A 20,593-nucleotide genomic window follows, 5' to 3' on the forward strand; every position below is an offset into this window, starting at 1 on the left:
TAATTCATTTTTTGACACTGCCATTGATCCTACCCTATTAGTATTTCCTGGCAAGACGACCATCAACCTCTATCTGAAGGTTGTTAGCGACCAGCCCAGTGATCTCATCCAATGACAAAGTAGATCCTACTTGCCATGTGACCCATGGGGCATATTGTTCACAACATTTTCCAGGAGCGTGGCAGGGTAGGGCAACAGTGAGATTGGTCTGAAGCTACTGGGGACCTGTGTGCAAAAAAGGCTCCTCAAGGTGATGTCATCCACGCCTTTTACAGACATCAAGGATGATTCCTGATGTACAGGAATCATTGTAAAGATTCTGAATAAGCAGAGGGCAGAGATGCTTAATAATTCTGGGCATGCATCAGTTTAACAGGGAGCAGGGCTGGGCTGGCCGTAGCGGACATAGGGTGTTTCCCTGGGAGGCTGGAAGGGTAGGGGTTGGTTTTGGAGCAGTGGGGGGAGCTTTTGTTGTTACTGGGGGACTTTTTTGCAGCAGTGCTGCAATATCGGCTCCCAGTAACAAAAGCAGCAAGCGGTTTCGTTAAGCATTAGCGCTTCACACTTGCAATCTCGCCCAACCAACCCCCTTTCCCCCCACCTCCCCGCAGGCCAGTCCGATAAAATTGCAAGGGCTGCTTTGTGTTCTCAGTCTGGCTCTAGATGGGAGCCAGAGAGAGCTCCCAAGCCACCAGCTCAAGAAATTCTGTCTTGGTCAGAGATTAGTCAGGACGCAGCTACTGTGGTATATCAAGAAATGCAAGGACAGACAAAGGCCAATTTCAGTTCAAGGTTTCTAAAGTTTTAACTTGAAAAACTGCAAGTCCTCTGCACAGATCTTCCGGTATAACCTGTTGATTGCCACACATGGTAAAATTCCCGCCCTGTTACACGCAGTGAGTGGGTGTGAGTGTTTGATTGGTTCAGATGCTCCGTCCATCACCACCCCCTTTTGTACCGCTTTGTTCGCCATAAGTTGGCAGGGTATGCTCAGACGTGAGTCCCTTGCTCACTTTGTCACTGGATTCAAGCAAGTCTGGCTGAAGACGGCTGGAATGCCAGGAACCGGTCCTAGGAAGCTTGTTTCCGGTCCAGACAAGGCATGGCTTGGCAGTTTGGTCTGGACTGTTCCCATGAGGCACAGGGTCAGACTGATTTGCATATGGCCATGTCTGAACTGGGGTGGTAGAGTGGGCTAAAGAACGGTGATGGATTAAACCCAGTTCTGTTGACTGCGTGTGAGTGTTTGATTTGTTCAGATGCTCCGTCCATCACCACCCTCTGTTGTACCGCTTTGTTCTCAATAAGTTGGCAGGGTATGCTCAGACGTGAGTCCCTTGCTCACTTTGCCACTGAATTCAAGCAAGCCTGGCTGAAGACGGCTGGAATGCCAGAAACCGGTCCTAGGAAGCTTGTTTCCGGTCCAGGGAAGGCATGGCTTGGCAGTTTGGGCTGGACTGTTTCCATGAGGCACTGGGTCAGACTGATTTGCATATGGTCATGTCTGAACTGGGGTAGCAGAGTGGGCTTAAGAACGGTGATAAATTAAACCCAGATCTGTTGACTGGGTGTGAGTGTTTGATTGGTTCAGATGCTCCGTCCATCACCACCCCCTTTTGTACCGTTTGTAACCTGTAAATCTGGCACGTGTAAAATTTCCCAGAAAGAAAACGTCAGGCCAAACCTGACTATATTTACCTTGGGGAAGAAAGGACCAGATAATACAGTGATGTGTTAATTTCACTACATAAAGCAACACATTCTGCATATTATTCCCCATTTTAATGGGGAATTTTGTAATTGTCAATATTTATAGGCACTCCCAGGGTTTCATGGGGTTTCTGGTGTGATAAAGTTTGAACCAACACTGGAGTACTTGTAATCAAGTTTAGATGTCCTTGTAGAGAGTCTAGAAATTAGGCCGTTCTAGTACGCTTTATTAACTCGTTCTTGCTTGGCCATAATATGGCACATAAGGGTTTATTTATGAGAGCACTGCGTCACTTTTGCACCACATAAATTGGTACATGCAAGTCTCTCATTTCGATTTATGAAGTCACGCAAAGCCACCCTGCGTGGCTTTGAATGACCTCAGACATCATGAGTAATGCAAATCGCTGCATTTCCTTACTCGGTGCATGGGAGGCGTTCCCTGTGCGTTGCAGTGAGTTTTCCCACACTCACCCATGGAATTTGAGGCTGCCCCAGATTTACAAAATAATGTAAATCTGAGAAGGCGTTAAATCCCGTCTCCTCCCTAGGTGAGATGTAACGAGGAGAAATATGTTTAATTTTCCTCGCTTTTTCCTCTTTCTATGTGTGCTTCATTCCGCAGCAAAAATAGAAAGAGGAAAACGGCCCTTTAGGATTATTTTTCTGCAGGAAGAGGCCCTTTCCTTCTCAAAAACAATCCTGCTTGCAATGGAGGCACCCTAGCACCATGGTGCAAGGGTGCCTGCGTTGGTTCTAGGCTGTTGAAACAGCACCAGCGCAAGAAGGAAGGACAGGAATGCACCGTACAGCTTAAATATGGTGCATTCCTGCCCTTTCACTTTGGCATAGGGCAGCGCAAAATCCCATAATTGAGACCCATAGTCTTAAGGGCCATGTCATAAGATTTCCTCCATACCCAATGACTTTCCTCACTGCAAGTTTATTCTCGGCTAATGTGGGGCAAAACCATTCATATGTCTTCAACTGAGGGTATATGTCTTAGAAGGTTTTGGATGGATACGACATGAGCTAGCATCTTCAGTGCTATGAGCATTTGCAGCAGAGGAAAGGGCAGACTGGGAGACTTAACCATCCTTATCTGCAGACAATATCTGTGCTTGTAGTAACCACAAGACGTAAAGTCTTGCATGACTTCCACTGTGGTTAGCAGCCCACGTCCACACGTCCACACGTCCATTGCCTTTAATCTTTTAATGCTGCATTCCTCACTCCCCCCACCAAGGCCACATCGGTCAACAAGCAACTGCTGAGAACAACCTCCCAGACCACAGAGCACACGAGGCGAAAAGAAAGCACGCGAGAAACTACAAGGTTTTGTCAGGCTCCCAGGCCTAAGGCACAATGGTGGGGACCCTGCGGCCACCACACGAGGCATATGAAAGTCCAGTGGTAAAGTTGTGCTGTTTCACATTGTCACGTAGAACAAGCATTTTTAAAGCCAATAGGTCTGGCTTATAAGGGGAGAGAATGTGGCCTAAAGGCTAGGGAAGTTGACCTTGGAGCTGGGGAACCAGATTTGAGTCTCAGCAGGGACGCTCAACATTCTGTGATTCTGAGCAAATCACTTAATCTCCCCATGCCTAACAAAAATGAATGTGTCCGTCTGTAACGTAACTGGTGCTCATGTAAAGTGCTCTGATACCTTTGGATCTAGTTTGCGCTGTATAAAATACCCAATAGCTCCTGGACACTTCAATTTGCCTATGCGTTCATGTACTCATCATTTGTGCATTCAGTAACTCAGGCCTGCATTTGTGCATCTTTTCGTCCACCCATTGACTCATTCGTGCATTGACCCGCTCACCCTTCCTCATTATGTAAGGCACAAACTACCAAAGAAGAGACTCTTTTGGTCATCACCACACCTACTGGCTTTGTTTATTGTGAAGAATTAGTGAGAGGTTCTGGTAGTGTGTGACTGCTACTCTATGAGGAATGTGAGTGTTGCTAAACTGGGAGGGATGTGAGAGTCCTGTAGGTAGTGTGAGGCTGCAAGATGGTCCGTCAGTAGTGACGACTGCTAGTGTGTGAGAGGTGTAAGAAGGATGCAAAAACAACAGTTGATGGACAGAATGAAGAACAATGTCATACATTCACCCCAGTACAGAGATCTGGGCCTAAATCCATAGTTTTTTTGCTCACCATGCCATTCCAGTTTCAACCCAGCCATATGCAAATCAGTCTTGACCATGTGCCCCATGGGAACAGTCCAGCCTGAACTGCCAAGCCAGGTCTTAACTGGACTGGAAACAAGCATCCTAGGTCTGGTTTCGGGCTTTCTGCCCTCATCAGCCAGGATAGCTTGATTCAGGAGCCAGGTGTAAGAATGATGTCAGAGTATCAGGCTGTTGCCCTGTAATATGAGTGCAACCAGTTGTGTGTGACTGCTAGTCTGTGAGAGTGTGTAACTGTTCCGATAACAGGAGTGGGAGTGCTGTAAGTAGTGAACGTTTTGTCAGTAGTGCAAGTTTGATGGTATACGGGGCATAAGAATGCTATGAGTGTTGTGTAATTGACACTCTTTGAGGGTGTGAGTGTATTTCTGGTAGAGTGTGGCTGCTAGTCTGTGAGTTAAGTCGATATTTAGGGTGTTTTTCTTTTCACCAGAAGGGCTTTAATGCCTTAACCTCGGCGGCAATTCCACTGCGGTGCGGACATTCTAAAGGGCGGGCGGGGCTGCGACGGCCAACGGTTGTTCGCAGCACCAGGGGGGAGTGCTCGAGTCGGCCGTTGGCCGACGGGAGCACAGAACGGGTTAACAATACCCCTGGTGTTTTTAGGTCTCACCCACGAACTGCCTTGGCTGTCTAGCAATAGTTCATGCTATGACACAACACATACCACACAGCACATTTCTGATACCTTGCTGCTGGCAAGTGTTTCCAGACTGTTTCCTTCTCTTTTAAATCCTCAGCACTCTTTTTTTTGTTTACCATTCCAACATGGCCGTCAGTCATGTTGGCTTGGTGAAGTTAAAAAATACAGCTAAATGGATAGCGCAGGACACGACCTTAGGAGCACATGCGTGCAAACGGTGCCCATCTTAAAATGCTAACCAAAATGGCCGCTGTGTGCATATATGTGTTACAACATATGAAAGCATATGCATCATTAACTCGTGTATCTGTCATGATGTGTGGCAGCAGGGTCTGCTTTTTGTTAGGTGTGCTAGTCCAACATGGAACAATAAAATTAGTGCAGACTCCCAATGCAAGCAAGCCTTGGCAAAGCTAACAGGCCAGCACTCTCCTTATGAACGTGAAATCTAGGGGCTTTGTCGATGCTTGCTATCGAAGCCATTCCTCAATAGCGCTGTCGTCTGATTTTACTATGGAAGAGGCCTACTCTTGAAACCACCCTGCAGCATTCATTCCAAAGTAGAGTATGATTTCTCTGCCTATGAGCCTTGACAGGCTGCTTTCCTAGAGAGGAGGGCTTTAGTAATCCAGGCTACTTTTTTAACTTTGTGAAAGATTGCCTTGTGGCTGCAGATCACTAACCCCAACAAAATTTGCACGAACAGTGTTTTATACTGGTGTCTGCAAGAAAAAAATAACAATAATAATTAAAGGCTGCTCCTCCAAACCTGCGGTGCTCGGAGACACTTACCTTCTGCGGTCTGCTTTGGGTCACTGTCTCTGATCCCAAATAAAAAGCAGTTTATAGAAGTTGTTCTCCATAGATGACAAACGATCCGAGTGCACCTGCCCTGAAGCCACCAATGCCTTTGCAGGCATGTACACATAGTGCACATGCAGAGTAAAGTGTCTTCGACCTACAGCGCAGTATGCAATGTTGTATTGGCCCTGCCTCTGATGGCACAAGTAACATGAAGCGGCAACGCTAGTTTCTGAGTGGGACCAGGACGACTTATAGCAGTTTTTGAGCAGCGACTCGCATGCACTAGTGTTGGTTTTTGAGCACCAAAAGGCACTCACTATTGCTGGTTTCTGAGTAGCAACCGGCACACAATTGTGCTGTTTTTAGGTCTCGCCTAGCAGCGCGCATGTGCTGCCTAGGCAAAAAGACCTTTTCCCATCGCTTTGGCTTTTCAGCAAAAACGTGCATGCGTTCCATTGCCTTCAATGGCAACTTGTGCACGTGTGGCGATTCAATTGCAGGAGCGCGCAGCGCCCTATGGGAGCAATTATCGCTCCTGACGCTGCTTGCACCCGCAAGTGAAACGCTTTCACTCGCCTCCGCCTCTCTCCCCTCCCCCTACTGACTCCTTTTAGCGCGAGGAACGCGCTTGTTTTTGTATCTCCCGTGCCGACAGCTACCTGTTGAACACACCGTAACAACAGACCCTCTATGCACTGAGAGCAGCATGCACCCCCTCTCATGAGTGATCCCGCTGCCTACGCTGTTTGTTTACCTTCCAGAGCACTAGATAAAGCTACACGAGGTACGCGCTTGTTTTTGTATCTCCCGTGCCGACCGCTACCTGTTGAACACAGACAGGATCTCGGAGCTGTATGGGTTACCTGGGTGAAACAAGGCAGCGTGGAGGTTACCCAGGTGAGACGGCTCCCCAGACACCAAGGTTTACCGGGTGAGACTAGACCACTCAGAGGTTATCTGGGTGAGATCATGTCCCAGTTCGGGGCGAGACAGCGCCACACTCCAAGTTTACCGAGCTAGATAAGACCCTAGAAGGGCCGCGGGTACCCGTATGTTAATTTGTATTTCTTTTCCCGCAGCCCCCGCTAGAGGCCTGGAAATATCCATGTCCGAGCTCCTCTGGTGAAGGCAGCACTTACAGAGCCGGAAAGCACAAACAGTGGCTGCCAGCTGCATTGTCTGTGGCCTTGCGCTCATTGGACAAGGGCCTTGGTTCGATAAGCGTGTATTGGTAAATGGGGCAGCTGCTTTGCTTTACAAGTCCGCATGGTAGGGCTGAAATCGATTAGGTAATGCTGCTTTGAAGATTTACATTTCCATGACGCACTGTTTGCAGTTGTTTAATGAAGGGCAAACCTGTTTTTGCTATTGGCAGGTTAGCACCCAGATCGGGAAAGCGCTCGTTTGTCTGGTAGTTCCAAAGCAAAACTTCGGTTTTTAAGGATGTTTGTGGGTTCCAATTTCTGTTTTGGAAATGGGCATAGTGGTCTTTTGCTTAGCTTGGATTGTACAACTGATAGATCTAAATTATTTTCTATGTATCCATTTAAAATCAATAACCTTAATGGTAGCGTAGCAAGCGTGTCCATGAATCCGCATGTCAAAAATGAAAATGCACCCACCTTCTCCACTGTTATGTGGTAAAATAATAATAATAGCCATAATGGGTTGCAACAGCCCCTTCACACGTACCGGTGCCAGTGCACCCGCAGCACACATTGCTAATCCCCTGACTCTTAGCCATTGTGCCCCATCGTGTTTATTTCGTTAATCCTTTTTTAAGGACCGTTATTTATCCTTGTTATCCTTGTTAGACCCCCTCGCACCACAAGGTAAGGAAGTGCAGGTCTTCCAATCAAATGCAGTGATAGTGCGAGCTGCATGGCCTGGCTGTGCCCACAGCTCAGTCCAGGACGGATCCTGTGGCTGTAAAATGCCAGGCCCTTCTTGCCCATCGTGCATATGGCGATAAATAGGAGAGTTCAGTTTGAAAATGCGATAATTCTGATTTCTTCGCTCCCCTCAGTTTTCGTGGTACCTCGTGGGTTTTGGATATTGAGCAATTTCCTGCAGAATTCTTACATTTCAGATCATACCCGACTACCTTCGTCTAAATTTCCAGGAATAAAGAAAGTGGGCCATATTATCAAGAAAGAGCAATACATTATCGCCACTTTTATCGGCAGGAAACTGCCGCTAAAGCGGCGATAATGGGCTTGATAATATGCCCTTGGGAATTCCCTTAGAAGCCCAGGTGCTGGTGTTAACCTGGGCTTCTATGGGAATTCACAAGGGCATATTATCAAGCCCATTATCACCGATTATGAAGCAGTTTCCTGCCGATAAAAGCGGCGATAATGTATCGCCCTTTCTTGATAATATGGCCCATTGTGTATACATATTCTAAAGGAAGAATGAAAGACTGGTGGAAGGAGAAGGGGATAACAGTTGAACTAATTAATAAAGAGATCAACAGGGCAGGTTGTGGATTAAAGACTTGTGCGTCTTAATGGCAATAGAGCCGAGCTTCAATCAAGGCTGGTCACTGGGTCTGCCTAAGTCCTTACAGTGAAGATGGCCAGCCAAGTGGCTGGGTGACACTTGTAACTGAATGCGCTGTTAGGGCTACCCAGCTGTAGAGGGTGGCCATGAGTTAATGCATGTGTCCGGGATCACGACTGAGAGGTGTGCCAGAGGTGGGACACCCCAGACTGTTGGCATCCTGGTACATAGACCTTATTTGTAGAGAGAGGTCTTACAGGGGGACAGAGACCATGCATACTACAGTGGCGTTGTTATTGCGGAATATGTGAGTTTTTACTATAAATGTAATATGTGCAGTTCATATACACTTTTGTTCTAAGATACATTAACATGACTAACCATTATCGTTTCCACAAACGATACCTCCTTTATCTGCTGACATGGTAAATTACTTCATCATATTCTCTCACAGTGGAGATCTGCCAGTTAGGGGTAAGCAGAATGTTAATATTGCCTCTTACCCCAGAAGAATCACGTGCAACCCGATCTGGACCACGTGGCTTCAGGGTGAACCAATGTCAATTATTCTGTGAAATCGAGGTTTCCACGAGACAGACGCTGAAGGCACTCTTTTGATGCTATAGTCAGATCCATCTTAGAAGGAAGCTTCACTTAAAGACTAATACCCACAAACTCTAGGAAAGTTAAGCAGGTTTTCATCTAGTCCATTAAACCGGAGTGGGGAGGGAGGAGAGGCATTTCCGCAATCAGATACCCGCCCCGCGTGTCTTTTTTTTCCTTGTCCCCACGCTCAGGAACGCTACGAGGCCGAAGATGGCAAACAAATGTTTGGGGTTGGGAGGCGGGGTTTTTAATACACACACAAGTTCACTTTGGGGCCCACCAGTAGGAGGGGGGGGCACTGACCACAGACACAGGAATGGTGTGATAAAGGCCGCTTTATTGGAATCAGGTGCACCCTGCCTAATCCCAACCTTGGCCAGCGCCGAACAAAACTATGCCTAACTAAATAAGTGAACGCCTAACAACCCCACCCCACCCCTAAATGGATCCCCAACATTGCAACCTCATACAACATCATACAATATCCCGTCCGCAACATACACCCCTGCCTATTAACTGTAAAAGACCTCAGTGTCCCCCACCGCCTACCAAAAGCCAGCCAGGCCTCTTCAACTACCCCCAACTACCCCCTTTCTTAACTAGGAAAAGCGACAATGGCGAGCGCAGTATACCAGCACCTGATCCAGCGACAACACAGCTGTCTCTCACTACCCTCAGACCGCCTGTGCACCATCATCCAAGAAAACACCCTCCGACCACCTAAAAACCCCGGAAAAAAACATGCTTCCCCCTAAACATGGCAGGCGGGCGGGCAAAAACACGTGCCCCAACTGCCTGATTCTGGCTGCTGTGTCACTGCACACCAAATAGTGGACAGTGATACAAGATGTCCGGCTATATTTCCCCCCAGCCCAAAAACAGCACAGAAGGAGCCCAACTGCCCTCCCCCAGCCCAACCAGCCCAAAACCCTTCCTGTCCGTCCTTGGTGCCCCCCTCCCCTCCTACCGGCCCCAAAACTACCCATGGGGGCAAGCCTCCCGCTGGTCGGCTGCCCCTCAAATCCCCATTGGGGCCCACCAGTAGGAGGGGGGGGGGCACTGATCACAGACACAGGAATGGTGTGATAAAGGCCGCTTTATTGGAATCAGGTGCACCCTGCCTAATCCCAACCTTGGCCTGCACCGAACAAAACTATGCCTAACTAAATAAGTGAATGCCTAACAACCCCCACCCGAACCCCTAAATGGATCCCCAACATTGCAACCTCATACAACATCATACAATATCCCGTCCGCAACATACCCCCGTGCCTATTAACTGTAAAAGACCTCAGTGTCCCCCACCGCCTACCAAAATCCAGCCCAGGCCTCTTCAACTACCCCCTTTTCTTAACTAGGAGAAGCACCACTCAAAAGCCGCGTTAGCGACTTTCGACCCCCCCACAGGACTCCAACCTCTTTGGATACCTGCGCACCCCCAAAGCCACATCCAGCGCCTCCTTCAACTGAACGATGTATAACTCCATCCCATACCGTGAGAGGTGGACGCCATCCTCCCTAAAGAAATACACCGCCCCGTACCTAAGCTCGGGATGCTCCATCCTGCCTATCCCCTCCCTGGCACAGAAATCCCTCATCTCCCTGTTGATCTTTCTCCTTGTCCTGTCAATAGCTCCTGGGCGCTCAGCTCCCCTCCAACAACGCCTGGGAATAAAATCCGACCAAATCAAATGACATCCTGACCAATGTCTCTTAATCTCTAACAGATCTCGTTTCATCTGTTTGACCAGTGCCAAACCTTTACATTGCACAGTGGAGAAGTGTGGCTTAATGGTTAGAGCGGCAGACCCTGATGCAGAGGTCTAGCCCGGGACCAGGGTTCAATTCCCTGCCTCGGCGGGTCTTGGGCTCAAAATTCCACGGACCTGATAATTCTCGCCTCGGTGCCTATTCCAATCATGGAGTCCCACTCTGCAACTCTGGGCAATAGCTTGCTTAATCTCCACAACGGCCCCCACAACGCTAAGGATGCCTGGCCTCCACCTTGGGCGTGCCCAGGAGTGGACACCTCACAGGGAAAGCCAGGATGGGTTCCACAGTGGTATTCGTACAAGCGCCTTGGGTGAGTAGTGCGCTATACAAGTATCAATTTACATTTAGGTCATTTTCACCCAGATGGATAACTAACACACCTGGGCACACACCCCCCTGACCACATTATTCAGCAAGGGCATCAACTCGTGCCAACACATTCTCCCCTTTCCCCGCCAGTGACATCTAAACAATCTGTCATCCAACTTCAAGTTGAGCTTCCGGTGTCTGTCCCATTCGGCCCTCTCAGCCCGCTTGACAAATGAGTGTTCCACAATGTAAATATCCAGAAGCGCCGCCACAGCACCTGAAAAGACGCACATGTAAGAGTGTGAACCATAAAGATCAGAGTATCCCCTCTACCCCCCGCATTCTGACGTATCGCCTGTAGCAATCAGACTTCCACCGCCCCAACCGCTTGATCTCCTCCGTCCCCCACCCACACCGTGCTGCCTCCGTCGCCGCCCCGATTCGAAATGAATGCGTCCCAAATGCCTTCAGGTCCTCACCCATATTCTGCAGAGCGTGCCGCAGAACCCACAAAGCCTGAGCCGCCGTCACCCTGCCACCTTCCTTTCGATCAAAGACCTCGTCATCCAATGCACTCCGACCCGCCGCCAACCGCCGACCCCACGCCGTCGGACACACCCCTTCCCGGCCCCCAGGACCCAACACCACTCACGTCCCCACCCCCCGTTGATCTGTCTTCGAGCGTCGCAAGCACACCGCCACCTCCCGGGCCCGCATCTCCACGTCCTCCCACAGGAGTCCCCGCTCCCCTTTCGCGCCCATCAGCTCTGACATCCGAAACACTCCAAAAAACAGCCAGGACATGAGTGTGGAAAACAATACCGTCTCCTCCCCGTTTCGACACACCGATGTCAACGCAGAAATCAAGCCCACCAGCAAAGCCCAGTGATCGGCCGAAGCTGTGCCACACCCGCTCCCCTCTCCCTCGCCCAACCTTCCAGTAATGGAGCCCCCAACTCAACCGCCGACGGGGGATACCCCCACCACAACTTCCCCATGAAAGCCACCGCTGCCAGCTTGCCCACAATCGTTACCCGCGACAAACCTCTGTCCATCAAGCTCAACATGAAGAGCACTACTTGCTCTTCCCGCTGCCAGGGATCCCCCTGCCTTACCGCACCAGAGCGCCGAAACTCCTCCCACGCCTGTGCATACGCCTTCCACGAGGGCGCAGCCACCGACGCCCTCACCAGCTGAACGACCCGGCGTCTCCTACCGACCAGAGCTCTCTCGGGACCGGTGTCTTCACCGTCTCCGCTGCCGTGGCTACTCCATGTAACCTCTGCCACTGTGAATGAGACAAGGCATCCGTAATGTCATTGTCCACTCCCAGAACGTGGCGCGCATGAAACATAATGTCATTCTCCAAACAGCGCAGCCCAAAAACTCTCATTAGCTTCAAAACCTGGGGGTCCCGCGCCGACTGTCTGTTCACCACATGTACCACAGATATGTTATCCACCCGGAACAACACCCGCTTGTGCGCCAACTCAGCCGCCCGCACCGTGACGGCCACCAACAATGGAAACAACTCCAGGAAAGCAATGCTCCGTCCCCCCGCCTGCCAATGTGTCGGCCATTGCTTTGCGCACCATCTCCCATCCCAATACAGGCCAAAACCGCTGACACCCGCAGCAGCAGAGTACAGCGTCACGTCCCACTCCCAGTCCTCCTCCGACGCCACTGGCACACCATTGAACCGTTCCAGGAAAGCCCGCCACATCTGCAAATCCTCCTTCACCCCTGCCGAGAGACGCACGTGGTGATGGGGAAGTGTCAAGCCCGACAACGCCAAACCCAACCGCCGACAGAGGGTACGACCCGCTCGCACCACGCGACATGCAAAGTTAAGATGCCCCAAAAGAACCTGAACCTCCCGAACCAACACCTTCTGCCTGCCCAGCATGTCGCCCACCAAAGACAACATGACCGACCTCTTGTCCTCTGGCAGGCGTGCTTCCATGGCCGCGGAGTCGAGCTCTATACCGAGAAAGGACAACACCGTACTGGGACCGTGCGTCTTCTCTGGCACCAGGGGGACCCCAAATTCCTTCATCAACCCTGCCAAACTGTACGGCAGCCGCTGGCAGTCCGTCGCACCGGGTCGTCCCACCAGAAAGAAGTCATCCAGGTAGTGCGTCACCGTCTCAGAGCCTGTGCGCCTGGAAAAAGTCCACTGCAAAAAGGAACTGAAACGCTCAAACAGCGTGCAGGAGATGGAACACCCCATCGGCAGTGCCTTGTCCACAAAAATGCCACAGTCAAACTGGATCCCCAGTAACTGGTGGTCCTCCGGGTGCAGCCGGGAGCAAGCGGAGCGCTGACTTAATGTCACACTTTGCCATCATAGCGCCCCGCCCCACCCCCGACACGAGCCTCCGCGCCACATCAACGACGAGTAGGACACCGACGCCATGTTCTATGAGATAAAATCGTTGACTGACCCACCTGCCGGCCACGACAGGTGCTGTATCAGCCGGAATTGCCCCGGCTCCTTCTTGGGCACCACCCCTATCGGGGATATGATCAACCCCGGCAGCGGCGGTTCCTCAAATGGGCCCACCATATGGCCCTACTTGACCTCTTTAAACAGCTTCTCTCTCACAATACCCTTGTGGGCCTGCACCGACTTCAGATTGTCCGTCCAGCGTGCAATCCGCGGGCCCTCACAGCCCAGCCGAAAACCATCCCGAAACCCTTGTCGCATAACAGCCGCATCGTCCGCCCGCGGATACGCTGCCAGCCATGGTTCCATCTGTGGCAGTCTAACCGGCGTACGAGCCTTTTCCCAAAGTGCCAGACCCCCCGGCCACCTCCCCTCCCCCCACTCTGTGATCCCCCGCCCTGCACTCTGCCTTGTGTGGGCTGCTGTCCCGGCGGGCCCCACGACACCCCAGTAGCGTACCACTGGGTGTCGCCGCCCACATTTTGAGCACTCGTGCCGGAAACGGCACATTTGCCGGCCACACGCCCCCTTATTGATATCCCACCAGGCCCCAACTGTGTTCTGACCGGTGGGCTCACTCTGCCCCACCCCCGCACGGGTGGGGTGGGCCGAAAAGGGGGCAGGCACGAGTGGCAAACCGCTGGCCGTAGACGGTGCGGCAAAACTTCGCACCGCCCATCATCTGCTGGTAAAGGTCAGAATCCAGCTCCCCCCACTTCGCCTCCGGGTCGGCCGCCATCTGCGCCCGGAATTCCTCGTCATAGTGGGACCAGGAGTACCCTCCATACGGCACTTGCACCCTCCGCGCCACGTCCATGTACTTGAATAGCGCAATGGACCGATCCGGAAATTTTTCACAATATACGCTGTCGTATATTAGAAAAGCCGCAGACCAATTGTCGATCGTTAACGGGACCTTGGGGCGCCGCGCAACTCTTGCTCCTCCTCCTTGGACCCCTCCTTCGAAGTCAACTCCCTATGCAACAGCTTTAAAATGTCAATGTACTCCCCCTTCCAGATCTTCTCCTTCGTCGCCAACGACAAGTGCTCCCCCAGCGGCTTGGTCACCCCCATGTATGGAAGCTTGCGCACCGGCACCATGCAACTCTCCTTACCCCCAGCCGCGGCCACCCCCGCCTTCGCGCCCCCCCGACGCCTTCTCCCCGCCAGCACCCGACCCGACCTCGCTCGCCAGCGCCCCACCATTCGTTCCCACCCCAGTGTCCTTCACATACCGGCCCTTTACCAGCCGCCCCCCATCATCCCCCCCAGTATCTGTCCCCACCGACACCTGCACACAGCGCCTTTTGCCCGCACCACTCCCCACTCCGTCTCCTACCTTACCTGGCGTCAAGGTCGGCATCCGCACAGGATCCCGCCGCCTAACCAGTGGAGCTGAGGGGGCCGTCACGCTGGGTGCGTCTTGCTGCGGCCGTACCTGCAACACACTGCCAATAAGATTACTACATCCCCCTCCCCCTCCCGTATCTCCCCTTCCTCCTCAGACTCCCCCGCTCCAACATCCCGCAGCCCCCGGCCGTCCCCAATGGACTCCAGCCGGCTCAAACCCGCCTTCTCCCTGCACACACGCATCAAATCCCCCAGGTCCACGCACTCGCCCCCACCCGCCGCCGCACTCGCACCAACAGCTAAAGTAACTGGAGCCGCATGTACCCTCCTACCCCTGGCAGCCGGTGTGACCCTTCGGGGGGGGGGGCTGGCGGTGACTCGTCCTGTCGCCGCTCAAAGCTGTCCCACGCCATGTCCCACGTTGGAGCACGACCGCCCGTACAGCATGCCGGGGAAAAAGGCCCTTCCTGCCCCCCCCCACGCGCTGCCCCCGCCCCAACTCCACTGTGCCCCCGACCCCATCTCGCAGAGTGCCCCCCGCCACGCCGGGTGCACCAAGTTCCTGCCCCACCCCCCCTGACCCCCACCCCTCCTCCCATTCCGGCCACCGCAGCCCCACCCCACCCCCGACCACCCGGACCCCGATCCCGGTACAGCGCCCCCAACCCATCCCCCCCACTCCCCTCCACCTCACCTCCATCCCCATCTGCCCACCGGGTCCCCCCCGCAACCTCCGAACCCCAGCGCCCCCCCTCGCACCCAGCCTCCCCCACCGCCCCCCCTCGCCCTCCCTGGTGACGGAGACCTGCTCGGGCCCACCACACTTGCCCCCTCCCCGGAAGAAGACCCCCAGTCCAGCTCGCTCTCCACGCCCCCCTGTCCGTCCTCCCCTCCCCATCCCCTCCTCCTCCATATCCGACTCCTCTATCAACAAGGGAGACCCCGCCCCCCAGCGTCCTGTCCGGCCCCCACTTCCCTCCCATCCCCCCCACCCTCCGGCTCCTGGAACACCCCCGCACCCCTCCCGGGGCCCTCCCCGTCTCCAGCCGCCCGGCCATCACCCACCATTCCTGGCTCCCCCCCCATTATCCCCCGTAGCCCCCACCCCCCTGCCAAGGCCCTGAGTGCTGTTTCCCCCAGCCCCCTCCCGTCCCCCGTCCCCACCTATGAAATTCAATTCCGGTCGCCCCTTCGGCCCCTTAGACCCCCCCTGCACCCCTCCGCACTCTAGTCCGCCTCGCGGCCTTGCCCCGCCAGCCTCCTCCTCCCGCCTCCCCTCCACCCCTCCCGCCTTCCGGGGCCTACCGCGGCCGAGACCGCGGAGGCCCACACGCCACTACTGGTGCCGTGGCACCTTACCTGGAGGTCGGGCCACACTAGGTCCATGCGGCCCGCTTCCCCCAGCATCCTCAACGCCTCCTGAACGCGGGGTTCACCGAGCGCCGCCATTCCACTCCGCCAACGTCACCAAACGTCCAACCTCACTGCGAAACGTCCCGAAAACAGGTACCGCACCGCTAGCAGCCGCGACACCACTAAAAGCCCACGATCCACAGAACTCGCCAAAAACACGTGGCCCAACTGCCTGATGCCGGCTGCTGTGTCACTGCACACCAAAATGGTGGACAGTGACACAAGATGTCCGGCTATATTTCCCCTAGCCCAAAAACAGCCCAAAAGGAGCCCAACTGCCCTTCCCCAGCCCAACCAGCCCAAAACCCTTCCTGTCCGTCCTTGGTGCCCCCCTCCCTTCCTACCGGCCCCAAAACTACCCTTGGGGGCCAAGCCTCCCGCTGGTCGGCTGCCCCCCAAATCCCCATTCCAGACTAAACTCGCATCTGGGGCTACAAAGTAATTCTTTGTACCTCCTAAACACGAATTTGTTAAGTATTATTTTACTGTGTGTACCCAGTGAAGAGTGGACGCCAGTCAGCTGCAACATGTTATATTATTGAAAACGTGTTCAAGATAAACTTTCTTAAAAGTCAATGAAGGCGTTTGATGACCACATGACACATCGCTGAACTTCAGAGGTGGTGAGAATTTTTACAGCTTCCATTTTCATTGTAGGTCACTATAGTATTGAGTATGTGACAGAGAAGTAGTTTGTTTACCTAAAACTATATGTAGATTTACCTTGCAAAGATAAAAATCCACACTTAATAAATATTTGATCAAACTAACACTAATGTGTAGAACAAGCGCAGTACATGATGAAACTAGTACATCATCCTTTGTCATAAATTAGAATTAAAAAAACATATATTAAAAAAGCAATATGTGTATTATACTAGTAAATCAGGCTGGAGCCACTTAAATCGGGCTGTCTATTTTCGAACAAAGCTTAAAGGCCAGGCTCAACAATTTGACAGTGTTGCCCTTGGATTTTAGTGTATGGTCGTTGAAACAAAATAATAGCGCCTCTGACGTCGTTCTTATGCCCTCTAAGTTAAGATAGGCGGTGTGTTTTTCCCCCCAGAATCCCGTAGGGCCGTGCACAAGGTATGTGTATTGCACTGTATGATTTTGTAAACTAAATTATAGATATTATACTGTCATTAAATTACATGAATAAACAATTTAAAATGTTCATATATTGATGTTCTTATGTGTCCATCATTGTGAGGTTTTAACGTTTAGAGTTGCCGTGGTTTTCTAGTACATGCTATAAGTTTGACCCTTTGACATCCAGACACCATTAAAATTCTTAGGAAGATTTAAAAAAAGCCTAAAGTGCAAGGCTGTAATCTTATCCTGAGGCTGCATGTTAAAATCGAGATAATGCCTTAAGGGAGTGTAAGTTTTGATGGGTTACTTCTTATGCTTCTATCTTGCTGCAGCCTCGGGGCCTCATATATGAGAAATGAAGCATCGCTACATGAAAGCAGCGATGCGTCACTTCTCAGTGCGCACTCCTCGCGTCATGATTGATGTATCATATTTATAATATGACACATCATGTCGCAAGGAGTTACAGATACGTCAGTATTTCTGACCTATACGTAGGCGCAAAAGTGACGCATTGCTGGAGTGTGTCAAAAAAGTGACGCAACTCCAGCAATGTGTACTTTCACATGGGCAAGTCCCATGTTGTTAGTGCCTGCGTCAGTCTTACGCCTGCCATGTGGCAGGCGTAAGATTTTGACGCATTAGCGGCCAAGAAATGGCGCAGTGAAATCTTATAGATTTCACTGCGTCACTTCCATGACCCTTTCTTGCATCAAAATGCCCCCCTTGCATACATTATACCTGGCGCATGTATAATGTGGTGCAGGGGTTTACAAAGTGATGCATCTACCTAGATGCGTCACTTTGTAAATATGGAGCAACAAGGCACATTTTTTACGCCACTGGTGCGTCACAAAAAGTGACGCACCGGTGGCGTAAAAGTGACGCACGGCCTCATAAATGAGGCCCTCGGTATCCATGAGCAGGCTTGAAACGTTTGTGCCTTTTCCCACCAGTAGCTTCCGAACCGTTCTAGACATGCCTGGTAAAGCCACTATGGGAGGGAAATTATAAACTACTAAACTTTGCAACTGAACTTTCTGAAAAAGTTGTCCCTCCTCCCCTCCGACTGCAGTTAAAGCTTTGTTAATGAGTGGTCTTAAGGTGTTATTCCTGCCTCCTTTGAATCTATAAAATAAATGATTCTGTTAATGTCAGGCATAGCCGTCAGAGGGGTAAAGCTTCATCTTCCTCAGGGTTTTAAACACAGATGTTCAGATTGCTTGCTCTGCTGATAAGGTATGAGTGATTGTTGGAACATGCATATTCTCTATGTATCATCACTGCAATACAGATATTATAATATATAGCATTCTCTTAATGTGTGATGCATTCTGGCCCCCCTCATCATTCCTTGCTGAGACCAAAGTATTCATTTAGCACTGAATCTAAAGGCATGCACAGCAAACCTTGCTCCTATAAAAGCCTTTTTTAGAGTCTGCAGGTAGTAACTTGGGTAGTTGTACATCCCTGTTGTTGAACGATTTCGGTGACCAAGCCTTTCTCGTGAAAGTCTCTTTATAGCTATGCATGATAGAAGAGTGCTCTTCAAGTTGATTGAGCTTCAATATTTGCTAGATTTTGCTTTTTTCAGTTTTGGGTCCTCTGCCATTAACACAACGGTGTATTTTGACAGACCGCTTAGGCACCTGATGTCTAGTACTGCATGAACCAATCCACTATCTATATTATGATCGCGCCCTGCTGGTCAAAAGCAGAAACTGTGTTAAGTAGCCCTTCCACCATCATTCTGGAAATATCATTCATTTGCTTAATCGTGTAGTTTTGTTTCATAAGCAAAATTGACTTTTTGGTGCCATGTGGTGAGCCAGTATCTTCAGTCTTCATTTTAGTTGTTTGAACAAGCAAGAAACATACTGTCTTCATATTTTTTTTTTCTAGTCCAGTTTGATAGGGCTGCTGGGTAAAGACTAGTTCAGGATCTGCACTTCCATATTCAAATGCTCATGGCTCGACCGCTCAGCACTATCTTCAACAAGGAGCTACAGGGGTATTAGCAGTCAGGTCCAACCCCCACTCACTGAATCAACACAACTGAGTGACCCGACACTATTTTAGAACAGTTATATGTGGATTACAGTATCTATTGTGGCACCTTCTCTTAAGCGTGCTACTAGGGCGATTAATCCATTTCCTTGTCCCTTTACTTGAATCCCTGTTCAGTTTAAAAAGGTTCTGTTCCATTGATATACATCATGTTATGTGGTATAATGCATAAATACGCAAGCAGAGGGAAATCACCACAAGTGTAACCAAATGTGAAAAAATGTGGGAAAAAGATGAGGAGTGCCTCAGGGAAGTAATACCATGGAGGTACGCTGGTAGGTTCTCACCCGCGGACTCTGGTTCTCGTCATCAGCACTTCCACATCAGAAAAATAACATGGAAAGAAAAATGTAGTGGTGGTGAAAGAAGAAAATATGTGCACCGCTCCCAAATTAACTGGTGCTGAAGAAAAGTATGTCTCTAATACAACTGTGTACTGACCCCAAAATACCTAAAGGCCACCTCATTTATAATTTATAATTAAAAACGAGCTACAACACCACTAGCTATACCTCTTTATTCCTGCCGTGGTGCTGCTCACTTAAAAAGACACTGTGTTGCCTTCTAACTCCTTAGAGGGCCAACCGCTCAGCAGCCTGGAATTTGGCGTATGTTGTGAGCCTGAATGTTTTGTTATTTTTAGGATGAAGAATCTACATTCCTGTTGGCAGTCTCTTCAACCAGAGCCAGTAACCCTGAACAAACAGTGAGGTTAGGCATTGGTAATTCTGCTTGCAACAGATTTGTTGAACTCCATAGCTGGGATCTGAGGAATTGGGTCTAGGGTGTTTGATCAGTGAAAGCAATCTCTGGATGTGTGACATTAGTCTTGATGTGCATATTTTTGATATGTTTTCTGTATTTGTTTTTTGTCTTAAGCATGGAGCATCTCAAGTGCTGGCACCAAGTGAAGAAGCCGAAAGAAGAGAACATAATTAAAAACAAGCATTGGTATAGCCAATAGGTCTCGCCTTTGGGACCTTATAAGTGTTTAGTTATCCAGCACAATATTCCTGTGCAATAACATCAAGTGCTGCATGGCTAAAAACGTATAAGGCCCCAAAGGCGCGACCTATTGGTTATGCCAATGCGTGTTTGAGTAGCGATTGGCATATGCTATTGCTGGTTTCTGTTTTTTCAGCGGCGACCAGCAGACCCAATTGCTGTTTTTTGAGCAACGATAGGCACGCATTTTTGCTGGTTTTTGAGCTACATCAGGCATGCACTACTGCTGGTTTTTTAGCAGAAACCTGTACGTCCTATTGCTGGTTTATGGGCGGGGACCAGCACGTGCTATTGCTGATTTTTGAGCAGCAACCGACACATGCTATTGCTGTTTTTGGAGCGGCGACCGGCACGTGCTATTGCTGTTTTTTTAGCAATGACAGGCATGTTCTACTGCAGGTTTATGAACAGCAACAGGCACACATTTTGCTGGTTTTGGAGCAGCGACAGGAATGCACTACTGCTGGTTTTTGATCAGCAACTAGCACGCACTATTGCTGTTTTTTGAGAAGCAAACTGCATGTGCTTTTGATGGTTTTTGAGAGGCAACCGGCACGCTCTATTTCTGTTTGTTGAGCAGCTACCGGCACATGCTATTTCTGTTTTTGAACAGAAACGGACATGCGCTATTGCTGGTTTTTGAGCAGCGAAAGGCCCATGTTTTTGCTCGTT

Source organism: Lissotriton helveticus, chromosome 5_1, assembly GCF_964261635.1.
Source record: "Lissotriton helveticus chromosome 5_1, aLisHel1.1, whole genome shotgun sequence".
NCBI classification, from domain to species: domain Eukaryota; kingdom Metazoa; phylum Chordata; class Amphibia; order Caudata; family Salamandridae; genus Lissotriton; species Lissotriton helveticus.